The sequence below is a fragment of the Ambystoma mexicanum genome, chromosome 7p (assembly GCF_040938575.1).
Source record: "Ambystoma mexicanum isolate Mex_15411 chromosome 7p, UKY_AmexF1_1, whole genome shotgun sequence".
Lineage (NCBI taxonomy): Eukaryota > Metazoa > Chordata > Amphibia > Caudata > Ambystomatidae > Ambystoma > Ambystoma mexicanum.
The window spans coordinates 103,505,295-103,520,176 of NC_090939.1; the positions used below are offsets into that span (position 1 = coordinate 103,505,295).

General features: G+C 49.7%; 1 protein-coding gene across 4 annotated transcripts in view; it reads left to right on the top strand.

The window, feature by feature from the left end:
- The first annotated feature begins 439 nt into the window (after window positions 1-439).
- Window positions 440-14,882, top strand: part of GRAMD1C (GRAM domain containing 1C) — a 2,017,351-nt gene continuing 2,002,908 nt past the window's right edge. For 2 of the 4 annotated variants that reach the window (XM_069635884.1, XM_069635886.1), the window contains exon 1: window positions 442-987. The gene's annotated coding sequence lies outside the window, so the exon portion shown is untranslated. Of the gene's footprint in view, window positions 988-1,045; window positions 1,194-14,882 lie in introns of those variants that run through there. The other 2 variants (XM_069635887.1, XM_069635885.1) reach the window with 2 other exon arrangements.

Genomic DNA, 14,882 nt, shown 5'->3' on the forward strand with positions numbered 1-14,882 from the left:
AAGTGTATTCCATCAGTTTATGTTGTAATTATCACCCCATTGGTGATTGCTGCCCAGTAATAAAATTGTGTGATTTCATTTGAATTTTAAAATAAATAAATATTGCATTCCCAGCAACCAGCCTAGTTCATGTTCCATTGTGACCTGGGTATTTGTAAAAGGGGGTGTGAGACCTGTTGGGTGCCAGCTCAATCTGAATTCGCAGAAAATAAAGTGAAAGCATTCCAATTAAGCGCTACATTCAAGGCTAAGGGCGAGGGTCCTGGTCCGATGTGCGACGCCCAATTGCAATCTTTACTACAATGGTTGCGCTTTGCAAACACGTATAAGCACATAATAAACAATCACTCGATCATTCAACTGGAAACTAAAGTCAGTACTGGCTCCAGGTATCATGGGTGGAACTGGTAAAGAGGAATGGATGAGCTAGATATGCCAGTCAGGAGACCATTTGCGATATGTGGATGGTTGACAGAAAATACCCATTTGTTGTGGCGCAACTGTCTTCCGACCGCTTCCTGTGTGTAAACGCACTTGCATCAGACCTGTTAGAACCCTCTAATTAATCGGCCAGGGAATCCATTCTTAAGCCGATGCTCCCACATTTCCGTGAATTTCAAACCTCCTCGACGATTATTTCAAAGCAAGCCCTTGGGAGCGACGCCGAGGCTGCATGTTGAAAAACAAGTTTCGCATTTCTGGGCGTGTTTTCTCGTATTTTGGGTTTTGCACACCAGGGCGAGCTCCTTGGCCTTTGATGCTAGCCACCCCCTTTCTCGTGAATGGAATCCTCCAGGTGAGCTGCTCGCTGCCAGTAGGAGCTGCTCATCCTCCTCCCGCGGGCAGGTAGGCAGCGAGCCGCCCGCGCCTGATGCGTTTGTTTGGAGTCTGCTCTCCTGGTGATGTGGACTCTGCTGCTGGCAGCAGGGAGGCCTGCGGGACTTGTGTGTGCCTGCAAAGACGCGTCGCTATTGTTCTCGGAAGCAGGTAAAACGCAGTGGACGTGGCGCCACATTAACTTCTGTACTTGCTGTGTGTTCCCCTGTCACCCGTCCGGTGCGGTCGCGTTGCGACGTGTGCGTGCAAGCTCTCCGGCCCCCCCTAGAAACCGCGCAGCAGCCAGGGGTCCTCAAGGGCTAGCGGCTGCATGCTGTTGGTGGCGCAGGACCGTAGCAGAAGCGCTGGGCTTTTCAGTAAGTGGGGGGCGGCGCAATCGAAGACACCGTCTGAAAGTTACCCTTTTCTTCTATGATGACATTGCCGAAGGGTCTCTGTAGGTACACGGAATGGCTATGTGAAGGCATAAAAACACCATTGCAGCAGTCTTGGAGTTGCTGGCTTGTTCGAAAATATGTGGGACATTGTGCACTCTCCCAGGGTATCTAGACCGGCGCTGTGGAAGGAAAATGAAGAAAGGGGCAAGATCAGAGGATGTCGACGGGTGGGGGGGGGGGGGGGCTTTATGGAGCTTAGGTGGGGCGTGCAGGAAGGGGAGGAGAGGGATTGTTCTCCTGTGGATGCTTTGTGTGGAGACTGCCATTTATGAAGACGATATATATATATATATATATATATATTTGAGGTTTAGTGCAAACTCATCTGTGTGGCAGTTTAAGGGCAAAGTATGCTGGTTGTGTGATGTGCTCAAATCTCCTCGTTGGATGTAACTGGACTCTAAACGTTCCCACTTAATAATGAAAAAGAGCTGGTCAAATGTTTAGATATCCGGGTGGCCAGCTAGAATGTGCTCTAACGTTACCCTGGTTCTGAATGCCATTGCAAAGAGTGTTGGGCATAGCAGAAATTCCCGATCTCACTGACGAGCAATATACATTATCATCTCGCCTATGTTTTTCTATTTCATTTAGCCACTGCTTATATTATTGAACTTTCATGATGAAGTCCAGATTATAAGAGTGGATTAAGGCTGCAAGACCTTTAAGGTTATTATTGAGAGGCTCCACAGCAGGTGGCAGGAGCTTGGATTATACCTGAATAAAGTTATGCTTTGCTTGTTTGGGGTCTGTTAGCCAGTCTCTGGAATCCGTTGCAGCTGTTGAAAGTTGACATTCTTTTGGATTGGCCTGGGAAGTGAGTTTACAAGCTTCACATTAGTAATGGGAGGTGAAACCTGAAAACGGAGAAGCTGCCGTGTGTGCAGCAGGAGATCTTTTCCCTAATGTATGCATCACAATATTTGAATTGCAGTAGCGAAGGCGTGTCTTGGGGGAGGGAATTGAGACCCCCTAAAAAACATGGAGCGGAGGGAAGCTGGCAATGGTAGCACAATCTCTCAGGCATCGCGCACTAAACTTCAGCCACTGAGCATGGATGGAGGCTATGACCCATCTTTCCTCCTGTATGAACATAGAATTGCCATGAGGGAGACGGCAGTCAAGCCCCTCATCCAGGCTAACAAAGTCCAAGAAACAGATCTGCTTCAGAAAAAGGGTGTTTTTTGTATCTTTCAGGTGTGAATCCCTTTGTAAAGAGGCGGGAAGGATGGTGCCCCCTTACTCATGTAATTTGCCATTTTAAGCACACGAATTTCTACTATTTTGGTAGAGTTATTACCAAATAGCCATATGAAAAAGGCTGCTGCGTCCTCTAGTTTCGAATAGTGTTGCACTAAAATAGTATCATTGTTTACTAACGGCTTCTCAGAAGTACTAAAGTTTAATTGTCATTTCCAAGGTTCTTAGTGCCATAGGTAGGTGATAATCTTATGGATGTGATTAAAATAGGTGCAAAAAAAAACAAAGAATCCTTCATACTTGTAAGTCTTGGCTGTGTTAATGTTGCCTGTCGTTTTATTAATACTTGACATCTGTTTCTGTTTGTCCCTATATACCAGTTTTTCTCCTCTTCTTCATTCATGTAAATATGTTTGTTAACTCATCCTCTACTTCGGAAGTACGTGTTTATGGATGCGAATTTGAACACTCAACATACAGGGCCAGATTCTCAAAAGTTTGTATTAGTGTATGATTCACACATGCATATACATACAAAAAACCCAAACTGTGTTGCCCTCATTCTAGCCAGCTCTGCAACGGTACCATTTCGGTGGGGCGTGCTGATGCCATTGGCGCCTGCCGGCTGGGGGTCTGGCAGCACAGCCCCCCACAAAGGCACAACAAAGACCAAGGGGCCAATATAAGGAGCTTTTTTGGCAGCAGAAAGCAGTTTGGGACTCTGCACAGGGACCCAAACAAAAGAGTACGTTGCGCACTTAGTCTTGCTATTTTTCCCAGAACCCTCCCACCCTAGAAAATGTGAGAGAAGAAAGGGAAAGAAGACAGGACACCGTACGGTGACCACACTGTCGTTGGACAAGGAGGTGTCACAGGCCAGAGGGGGCAACCTCGGGACCCGGTGCCCAAAAGTACTGCATATTATGATTATTGTAATTATGTTTGTTTATAACCATAATTGCAATAAAAGCCTGTGGACTTTTATTGCACAAACACCCAACCCACGTTGTACTACCTGGGGGGGGGGAGATGAGCGTTTATACGCAGGTTGGGTTGGGTTTTGTGTCTCCGCCCGGGATCACCAGACCTTGGAGTGCTGGGAAGATTAGCATGAGCAAGTGTGAAGTAAGTGGGAGGTAAATCCGGAAGGGTGTTTGCAGTCCCCAGAAGGGAGCTAAGCAGGGCTACAGGCTTGTGTTAGTATGGCTACTTATTTAGCGGAGTAACTTTGCTGAAAATGTTGGGGGGTGGGTCAAAGGGGCCCCTGCCAAATGAGCGGGACAAAATTGTGTACCACAAAAGTAAAGTTCTCATGCTTTGAGCTAATGCTTATGTGTCGCTGTAGCCCACTCTCACACTGCCATGGAATCTCCTGAACCTCTACACAGCCCCCATCCTTATCTATAACCCTGAATACTGTAGAATCAATTAGACCGGAGTAGCAATAATTCACTCATACATGCCTTGAAATAATTACATACCGGTCAGCTCTGACGATTCTCCTTCTTGTGCTCAGCTTTTTTTCTACCCCATGCCACCATAGCAAAGCCCCCCTTTCTTTATCTACCTATCTTGTGCTTGGCGCCAAACTCCAAAACCAGTATCCTGGCAAAGGTGGTCTGTGGTGTTTTTCGTGATATTGTGGAAAGGTTTATTTGAAACTATAACATAATAGAAAAATAATAAGACTGTTACATCACCCTCTCTTCCGCTGTGTAGTTATGGCTCTTTTCCCCCACATTGCACCTAATTTGTTACCATAGCATTTCATTTACAATTGCTCACTTAATGTTTCTAGAGATGTATTTATGAATGCGCATGCTGAATTATGTATTGCTTTTATTTGTTGTCATGTTAAAGCATTTGGTCTGTTCTTTTTTTTTTTTTTTTTATCCTTTACGATCATTTCATTTTAGTTGTACTTTATGTAAAAATCTCAGCTGGAAAAACGTTTACTGTACAAAACATGCTTAGCCCCAATTGTTGAAGGTGGAGAGTTATTTTTCTTTTTTCCATCTTAGAAATGTGGGCGATTTTTCGTTTCCCCCTTGTTCAGCGATCTTCTTTACTTCTTTGGGTCTTTTTAAGTAATTAAATCGTGCCATGTATTCCCTTTTGTTCTTTTGTTTTATACTGGTACAATTCACCCAACTTGCCCTTCACCCACTCCCTCAATTACTTTGGTGGGAGAAAGGCTGTTTTTCCCTGTGACACTTAAATAGTTCTTTTTGTAGGGCAAACCATTTTTTGGGCCCTTGATAATTTAAGGGTCTTATCGATATATATACACAGAGACATGAGTGGCAAGAGAACATGTTTTTTATTCATTCCATGGCTCTGTATCACTCCTGACACATTGCTTTCCATGCGTCATTTACTTTCCTCCATGATCCTGTCCTAATGCCCTCCACTTAATGATGTGGGGGCATTAAAATCGCTAGACATTACAGCCCCCCCCCCCAATGACTTCACTCGCAAGACTCAATCCGACGGTTGATGTTTTTTCTACCAGCGTACTGCAGTGGTCATTTGAAGTGAATGGCTTTGACTCTACTACAGACAATTCACTGTCACCGGAGTATCCTTCAGTTCGATCTGTGTCTGAAGGACTGGAATAGACCCTGTCCCCAGATTTAAAGAATGGGGAGTTTCTTGTAATAGTTTCTTTTCTACTTAGTTAACATTGATCCTTTCTTCTTCATGAATGTCAGTATTTACAGTTCATACAGAGATAGAGCTTTGTCTTGTGATTTACAGGTTGGCGTTCTATCCCCTTGTCGCAAACCTTTTAGATGGGATTTCTGTGCCTTCCTTTTTGTATCGGCATAGGGCTTCATTGCATTGTTCTAGTCTTATCCCATGCTAGGATAGCTGCAGATACAGCTGCATATGGTAACTGAATCAAGTCCTGAGGTATTTCTTCTATATTACCAAATCATATGATCCAAACTGAGTGGGTCCAAAGAAGTCAATATCCAATTCTTCCTCTGGTAATGGTATCATTTGCAGGGGTTCTTGTGAGTTTGATGTTGCATGCTTTCACAGACGTTGTAGATGTATAGATTATTTCAGTGAGTGAGTCAGTTTTGGGTAACCAGATCTCCTTGCGCAGTATCCTTTTGGTGGATACGATGCCCCTTATGTGCTAGATCTAGGACCTTCTGCTGTAGTGATGAATGATGGAATGACTGTCCGGTCACGGATAGTATGTTGGAGGCAGGCATTGATTGTTCCTCCGTAAGTAACGCTAGCATGTGTCTTCTGATCCAGTCTAGGTGATTCCCATACCATCCTCTTCCGGTGTTTGCACTTGCCAGTGCTGAGGAATGGTTTGATAATGTTCACAACAGGATTCTGCTATGTGAGATAATCAATATCTTCAAGTAACCAGCGTCCTGGTTCGGCCTGTTGGATGATGTATTTTATATACCTGTCAGCAACTGATGGTATTCCATCATGTCATTCCACAGAATAGTCAGACAAGTCAGCCGGGTTGGCATCCTTTCTGGGTCTGTGGAGGGTCATGAAACTGTAGTCCAGCAAATGTAATCCACACCTGGCAATGCAAAGTAATGTGAGCCTTGGGGTTGCCGAAGATTTTACTGGGTGATTGGCAGTCGGTGACAATTGTATATTGTTTGTCGTGAAGGAAAATAATTAAATGTTTTCCAGCCCATTCAATGGCTAAACTAACTTTTTCTGCCTGTGAGTAGGGTTAAGTTACAGTTCTCCAGCATGGGGTCTGGCATGGATTCACATGCTCATGAATATTCCCCGTCGTCAGGCCGGGAATCCTCGGTATAGAAAAAAATCAGTATCAGTTTCGTTTCTGATCTGTCTTTCTTAGTAGTAACCAATCACTGGTCTCTGGGTCTTACTGCCCCAGCCAATGACTGCCCTCTCCCTAAGCCCCGCCTCCGGCAGCCATCCTCAGATTTTTACCACACGTTCAAGTGTTGGGAGTCCTCGTGCTGTAGCTCTCGAGCTTTTGCTGCGTTTTCACGCTTTTTCAGGAGATTTTTCTCATTTTTCGGTTAAATAGAGCCTTAAGCTCCACCGTTTCTACATCCGATCAACGGGGATCCGTTTCGGAGTTTTCTACACCCCTCAAGGGTGAAGATTTCGTCGAGTTACGCTTTTGGAGGATTCCAGAAGTTCCGAGGCCTACCCCGGACATGGCCCAGGAGAAAGGAAACTCGACGCCCGGGAAGCTGTTCAGGACCTGCCCTGGATGCCAGCTTCAGAATGTTTTCAAGGACGAGCATTCGTTATGCCTCTACTGTCTCCATGAGGACAAGACGCACAAGGAGAAGGACTGTGCGTTTTGTGGGAACATGTCGGAGCGGACCATGAACGATCGCCACCTCCGTCGAGCCCGTCATGCAAGAAGAAGAAAAAGAAGTCTGAGCGGTCTTCTAAGTCCTGTGAGGGTGCCCCGGCGACGGGGGCCCAACAAAAGGCTAAGCACAGCGAGTCCGCGGGCACCGGGAGCGCCGAACGGTCGGGCTCCTTGGCTGCCAGGCGGGGCGCATCCTCCCCGGCGCCATCAACCACGAGCCAATGCTCTGGCTCGGGTAAGAGGAAGTCCGAGAACCCGGCGAAGCTTCTGGAGAAGCCCCGGTCGATCTCGAAGATTCCGGCAGAGGGGGAGCGAGGCTCGGACCCTCCCCCCAAGATGAAGGCCCCAGGCGTCCAGAAGGTGACGATGGCCTTAATTCACCCTGCTAAAACCTCGATTGAGGATGTCGCCGCGGCCCTGGCCTGTGGAGGCTACACCAGTGGAGGCGCCCTCAGGACCCAGAGTCTCCCTGCCACCGCGGAGGGAGTCGTCTTTCAGGCCCATTGAGAAGACCCCCACGAAGTCCTCGTTGGAAAAGGTGGGGGAGGGGCTGGTGGCCATCGTGGATACGGACACGACCTCTGAAGAAGAGCTCATCGAAGTCGTGGAAGGAGGCCCAGCTCATCGGGAGGGATCCCGACGAGGGCGAGAGCGACGGTGTCGCCGACGAGGCTCCTCAAGAGGCTCGCGCTCGTCGTTTCCGGCGCCGCAGGACACCTCGGCGGCCGTTTTGTCAGCGATTCAGTCCTTATGCTCGGAGATAAGGACAAGGTTGCCCCTTCCCCCGACGGAGGTACCTGAGCCAGACCCGACGGGAGAACCGGAGCCGGGACCTTCGGAGAGTCCACCGCATAAGAGGACGACGACGCATCCTACGCCACATCTCCCACCTCTGCGGCCTGCTCTGCCTTCCCCCCGGTCTACAAGCCACGGGGATGATACAGGCACGGACACGTCTACGACAAGTACAGATGACGACGGAGGCGACGACGGGACGTGTCCCCCGTCGCCCCCTGCTCGGGCGGCCCCGCCCGACGAGATTGGATCCTTTCATGCCATGATTTCCAGGGCATTCGAGCTTTTTCAGCTCTGCCCAGAAGAAAAGAAGAAAGTAGGGTTCCTTTACCAACGGCGTGAGGATAAAAGGAAGACGGTCCTCGCCGTACCGCTTCTTGATGACATCTGGGATGAGGGGCTCGCCCTCCTCAAGAACCCTGCCACTGCGCCGGCAAAGAGGGACCGGTACGAGAAGAAGTACCGGGTCCCCAACGCTGCCCCCTTGTGCCTTCGGGCACAACCTACCCCGGATTCGGTCGTCTCGGCGGCAAAGAAGAAGAAAGCTGGGGGGGCATCGGCCTCGACATCAACTTCCCCGCCGGACGGCGAGGGCAGGAAGTTGGACACAATGGGACAACGGATCATCTCATCCGCAGCGACGACTATCAAGGCGGCCAGCGCCCTGGCTATCGTAGCCCGCTACGACAGGGAGTTGTGGTTCAAAATCGCCCCTCTGTTAGACTTCCTTCCGGACGCCAAAAGGGCTGAGGCCCTTGAAATCCTACAGGAGGGGGAGATTGCTTCAGACCACGCCATCACGGTGGCAACGGACATCGACGACACCGGTTTCTGTCAGTTGGGCAACGGCGTTTGCTTGAGACGACGAGGATGGCTCAAGGCCACGGATTTCCGCCAGGACGTACAAACCAAGGTTTTGGACATGCCCTTCGACGGGAACAACCTGTTTGGGAAGGCGGTTGATGAGTCCCTTCAGGCCATCAAGACAGGCACAGAGACTGCCCGTGCACTGGGAGTGCTCCAACAACGACGGCCGTCGTTTCGGAGCTCTGGAGGCAGACAAGGTGCCTCCAAGGGATCCGGCAGTGGCTCCTCCACTTACCGTCAGGCGGCAAGATCTTTGTCCCAGGAAGCCTACAGGGGACGCGGCAAGTCAGGTGGTGCCAGTCGTCGTCGACAAGGAGGTAAGGCGGCCTCCAAACAAGATTGAACTGACCGTGGGGTCGGGCACCCGCCGAAGCACCCCGGTGGGAGGCCGACTGGCGAGGTTCGTCAGCGTGTGGGAGTCCATCTCCACCGACCGTTGGGTGCTGGATGCCCTGGCCCAAGGGCACGCCCTCGAGTTTCAGAAGAAGTGCCCTCGCGTTCCACCCGTGGCCAGGAAGGAAAAATCACGTCCCTCAACTACTGTTGGAAGTAAGGGCGATGCTCAAGGGTGCCATCGAGCTCGTCCCAAAGAGGCTTCGGGGCTCCGGAGTTTACTCAAGGTACTTCCTTGTAAAAAAACACAGGAGGATGGCGCCCCATCCTGGACCTACGACAACTTAACAAGTAGATCAAGGCACAGAAGTTCCGTATGGTCACCGTCTAGCATGTGCTGGGACAGCTGGAGGAGGGCGATTTCCTGTCGTCGGACTTGGAGGATGCATACTTCCACATCCCCATTCTAAAAAGACACCGGAAGTTCCTCAGGTTCGTGGTCCAAGGGCGGCACTACCAGTTCAAGGCCCTCCCGTTCGAATTGAAGTCGGCGCCCAGGGTGTTCACCAAGTGCCTCGCACCGGTGGCGGCGCGACTGCGCCTACAGGGGATCCACGTCTACCCCTACCTGGACGACTGGCTCATCCGGGCAAGGACAAGGGAGCTCGCCGTGGAGCTACTGCGAAGACCGTCCAGATGCTCACGGACCTGGGATTCTCCATCGACTTTCCAAAATCCCACCCGGTTCCGTCGCAAGTCGCCCTGTTTCTGGGAGCCGAGCTCGACACAGTGGCGCGGCTGGCCTCGCCATCGGAGGAAAGGACCAGGACCATTCTGGGCAAGGTGCAGCTTCTGCTGGCCACGGACATGGCCAGGGTAAGATCTATCAAGTCCCTCCTCGGGATGATGTCGTCCTGCATTTATCTGGTGCGCCTTTGCAGGCTTCGGATGAGACCCTTACAGGAGTTCCCCCGACGCCCGCTGGATCCAGTCGACGGGCAGCTTCGAGGACAGGATCCCTCTCAACGAGGCGTTCCGTCAGGCGATCCGGTGGTGGGGTACCCGCTCCCATCTGTCGGCGGGCACGGATTTTCAGACCCCAGCTCACCAGGTGACGGTGACGAAGGACGCCTCCCTTGAAGGGTGGGGAGCACACTCCGGAGATCTTCACGTGAGAGCCCTTTGGCTCCCGGAAGAGAAGTCTCTCCACATCAACATCTTGGAGCTCCGCGCAGTGTTCTGGGCCCTCAGGTCTTTTCTTCTGTCCCTCAAGGGCAAGGTGGTGAGGATCTTCACCGACACCACCACCACGATGTTCTACATCCGGAAGCAGGGCGGAACCAGGTCCCCGGCCCTATCCAAGGAAGCCCAGGATCTGTGGCATTGGGCCGTCGCCCAAGGGATGTTTCTGGTGCCTCTTCATCTGGCAGGAATAAAAAACACGATCGCCGACTCACTCAGCAGGGAGCTGCGCTCGTGCCACGAGTGGGAACTACGCCAGGATCAAGTGGATCGACTCTTCCGACGATGGGGCGAACCCCAAATCGACCTCTTCGCGACGGCGACAAATTCCAAGTGCCGGAGTTTCGCCAGCAGGTTCCCCCAGCCCAGGAGCCTGGGCGATGCTTTCTCGTTCCCCTGGGACGGCCTATTTCTTTATGCGTTCCCTCCGCTGCCGTTGCTGCTCCGACTCATCAACCAGCTCAAGAGGTCCCGGTGCAGGATGATCCTCGTCGCACCAGGGTGGCCGAGACAGATCTGGTTCCCAGACCTTCTGGACTTGTCAACGTCCCCACCAGTCAAGCTGCCGACCGGCGCAGACCGCTCCAGAGAAGGAGGCGCCATTCTTCACCACAACCCGGAGTCGCTGAACTTGCAGGCCTGGCTCCTGCAGCACTAGAGTTTGGAGGGTACGACATCCCGGCCGACTGCAGAGAGGTTCTTGCAAAGGCCAGGGCGTCCTCAACTCTCAAGTGCTACGGACATAAATGGAAGAGGTTCTCTGTCTGGTGCCGTGCACAGAAGATTAACCCGCTGCGGATTACGGCCCCTCAAGTACTGCCGTACCTACTGTCGCTGGCCAAAGCTGGACTGGCTCACGCCTCCATCGAAATACATCTGGCTGCGATCTCCCGATATACCAGGACGATGGGACGGGCGTCCTTGTGGTCTCATCGCCTGGTTTAAGAATTCATGAAGGGACTATTCCGATCATTCCCGCCGGTGAAGGCTCCTGCCCCGGCGTGGGAGCTTAATGTGGTGCTGACCAAGCTCATGGGGGCCCCATTCGAGCCTATGCATTCGGCGCATTTGTTCCTGTCATGGAAGACAGCTTTCCTCGTGGCCATCACCTCCGCACGACGAGTGGAAGAGATCCAGGCCCTATCTTGCAAGCCTCCATGCTTGACTTTTCATGACACGAGGGTGGTGCTGAGGACACACCCATCCTTTATGCCCAAGGTGCCGTCGGACTTCCACCTCAACAAGCCCTTGGTGTTGCCAGTTTTCTTCCCGTCGCCTTTGTCGCCGGCTGAGAGGACTTTGCACTCGCTGGATGTAGCCAGAGCGCTGAAGTTCTACGTGGACCGCACAAAGAGTTTTCGGAAGACGTCATAGCTGTTTGTGAAGTTTGGGACTGTGAATCAAGAGAAGGTTCTCTCGAAGACTTCCATTTCCAGATGGCTCTCCTGCTGCATCATGCACTGTCACCGGTTGGCAAACCGACAGCTGCCCGGCCGTCCGAGAGCCCATTCGACCAGAGCGATCGCTGCTACCACAGCGTTCCTGTGTGTGCCCCTGCTGGACATCTGCAGGGCTGCGACGTGGAGGTCGACGCACACCTTCACAAGATTCTACTGCGTCGATCGGGACTCCAGGGAGGAGCATTCACCAGCAGGTTGTGCAGCACTGCTTGGCCGACCCTGGACAACCTGTTCGCCTAAGGTGAGCCTGGTGAGGAGGTAAGAGTTGCTTAATGTTGAGTTGTTGTATTGCTTAATGTTGAGCCTGTTGCCACCTCCCGTGATTGTGCATATGTGTACTGCTATGTATTCTCTTATTCATGAGCATGTGAATCCATGCCAGACCCCATGCTGGAGAAGGAACAAGTTACTTACCTGTAACTGTTGATCTCCAGCATGGGTCTGGCATGGATTCACATGCGAACCCTCCCGCCTACCCCTCTGCGGCTCTTCGCTTGGTCATACTGCCACTTTACGTGCTACCAAATCTGAGGATGGCTGCCGGAGGCGGGGCTTAGGGACAGGGCAATCATTGGCTGGGGGCAGTAGGACCCAGAGACCAGTGATTGGTTACTACTAAGAAAGACAGATCAGAAACTAAACTGATACTGATTTTTTTCTATGCCGAAGATTCCCGGCCTGACGGGGAATATTCATGAGCATGTGAATCCATGCCAGACCCCATGCTGGAGAACAACAGTTACAGGTAAGTAACTTGTTCCTCAGATTTCGAGTCACATAAGATACTATTCATCGAGGCCTCTGAGACCCTTTTTTGTTTTTAAAAAGCGCTAGTATGGCTCTAAATCCTGCAGGACTGACATCTACTGTGACTGCCATATCAATGTTGGAGTCGAAGTATGACTGCTGAAGCGATGCAGCTGCAAATTTTCTCGAAAGCAGCTTGACAGTCATTCTGTGTCTACTATGGTCTGGTTGCAAAGAGTGACTCTGATGGTGGTAAAATATTGGCTGTAACAGTAGCTGCCCATCCCCAGATAGAGCCTTAGAGCCAACAGACTTGATAAACCAAGAGCTGTTGTCGGAGCGAGCACTTTTCCAGGATCTATTCAACTCCTTTTTTCAGAAAAGCTGTTCCAAAGAACTGCAATGTATGCTTTTAAAATTCACATTTGTGGTGATTCAATGTTCAGTGCGCGTATTCTAATGTTATGCAGACTCAACGTAAAGTGTCATCATGGGACTTGTGTGAGGTTCCAAATACAAGAATGTTGTCCCCAACATTCATGCACCTGAAGACGTCACTTATTATGTTATGTATTTCCTCCTGGGAGATCTTCACCGCAGAGGAAATGCCGAAGCTGAAGCGCTTGTAACAATGCCGTCCCATGTACGTTGCAAATGTGGTGATGTAGCTAGACCCTGGTGCAAGTTACAGCTGCTGGTAGCACAACTTAGAAAATGCGGTGGCCCTGTTGGACAAATGACCCAACGCTGCAATTTGTGGGGCCTGGTGTCATTCTCTTTGATATTGATATTTTATTTCTATCGCGCTCGTACACAAGTGTTTCAGAGCGCGACAAGGCAAGGGAGGGGAACAGGGGAGAACAAAAACAACGATCCTACTAGGCCCAGTGACAATGAGAACGCGCAAGTGCATGGGAGAGGGTGAGGGGAAAAGTGAGGAGCAAAGGAGAAACAGATAAATAATAATAAAGGCAACAAACAGTGGTAGTGCAGCCAGCAATTAGCTAGTGCTGGGTTTAAGGCAGCAGACAGGGTAGGTCTGATAAGTACAGGAAGAAAAAAACGGGGGGGCTGTATGGGTACAGATACAGAACCCCTTGCAAGGGGTGGCCCGGAGGCAGTGCGGGAGGGTGGCAGGGTGAGCAGGTACCTGGGCCCGGAGGACAGAGGGTGGCCAGGGGCACAGTGCCAAGAGAAAACAGATCAGCAGAGGAGAGGGGAGCGAAGGCAGAAGCCAAGAGGAAGGTTGTGAGGTGCTTTCAGAACCGGAGATGGTTCTCCTCAAGTTTTAGAGTGGCAGGGAGGCTTTGAATTGCCTTTTTCTGTACCCTTGTTATATCTGCTAAATACATTCACAACTTGTATAGTTTCCAAATTGAATGTTATGTGTATATAAGGCTGTTTGATTATGGCAGTTCTACTTCAGTAATCTTTTGCATGTCACGAACAAACTTCGACAGTTTTCATCCCCGCCATATGAGGGAAAACTTGCCCTTTGGGCAATTCTTACGCCTTAAACGGAATAGCACAGAAACTAGTACCTTTTTGACAGAAGCAGAAACACTTTGCACTAAATTGCTTGCTAGAAAATATCCAAAAAAGATTGTGAAGGGAGCATTCAAGAGATCAAAATACAACAATCGGGAAGCGCTTTTAGAATATAAAACCAAAGAATCAAGTAATCCAAAAATGGTGTTTGTTAGCACTTTTTCTCCAAAATCCAACAAAATAATTGCAATTATTAAAAGAAATTGGCACATTTTACGAAGAGGAGAATGTCCCCTGGAAAAACCACTCTGTGCCTTCAAACGTATGTCAAATCTGAGAGAATTATTGACAAAAAATGATATTTCCATATGACCACTCAAACAGCAGAAGATAACAGAAAGTTGGGGTCTTCCGGTGATTAAGGGACACTCACCCTGTGGGAGTTGTGTGAATTGCAAGTACACGTCCAGATCATCTGAAGTCGATATTGGACTAGGCAAACTGTGGTCTCAAACATTTTACAAACTGCAATTCATCTAATGTAGTTTCTGCTATTTGGTGCCCCTGTCCAAAAATATACATTGGTATGACAGAGCGCAAAATAAAGATAAGGATAAGTGAACATCGCAGTAATATTAAAAACAAAGTAATTACAGCACCACTGGTTGGACATTTCCTTTCTATGGACCATGGACATGATTCGTTACACTGGACTGTGTTAATCCAAGTAAAAAAATAATTCTCCTGCTTCAAATTCTAATAAAAAGCTATTCAGCAGGGAACAATGGCTGATTTGGCCAATGAATGGCCAATTCATCTGAGATGGGTCTCAATGAACAGGTAGAATGGTCGGAGTGTTGTTAAAGAAAATACTAAACATTAAGAATAATCAGAACCAGAGTAATTCCATTTGGCCTTCTTTCTTCTTATGTATAAAGAAAATTGTCAGAAGTGAGATACGAGTAGTAATTACAGAAGAGCGCACTCGTATCGCGAAGGCAAAACTGTTGTCAAACTCTGCAGTTCGACTACTTCATCCCAAGCATTTTAGTATCTCACTATTTTTTAGTGATACTTATTCAACAACGCTCGCGTAAGTGTTCCATCAAGGCAGACAAAAGAGATGTACGTTTCTCT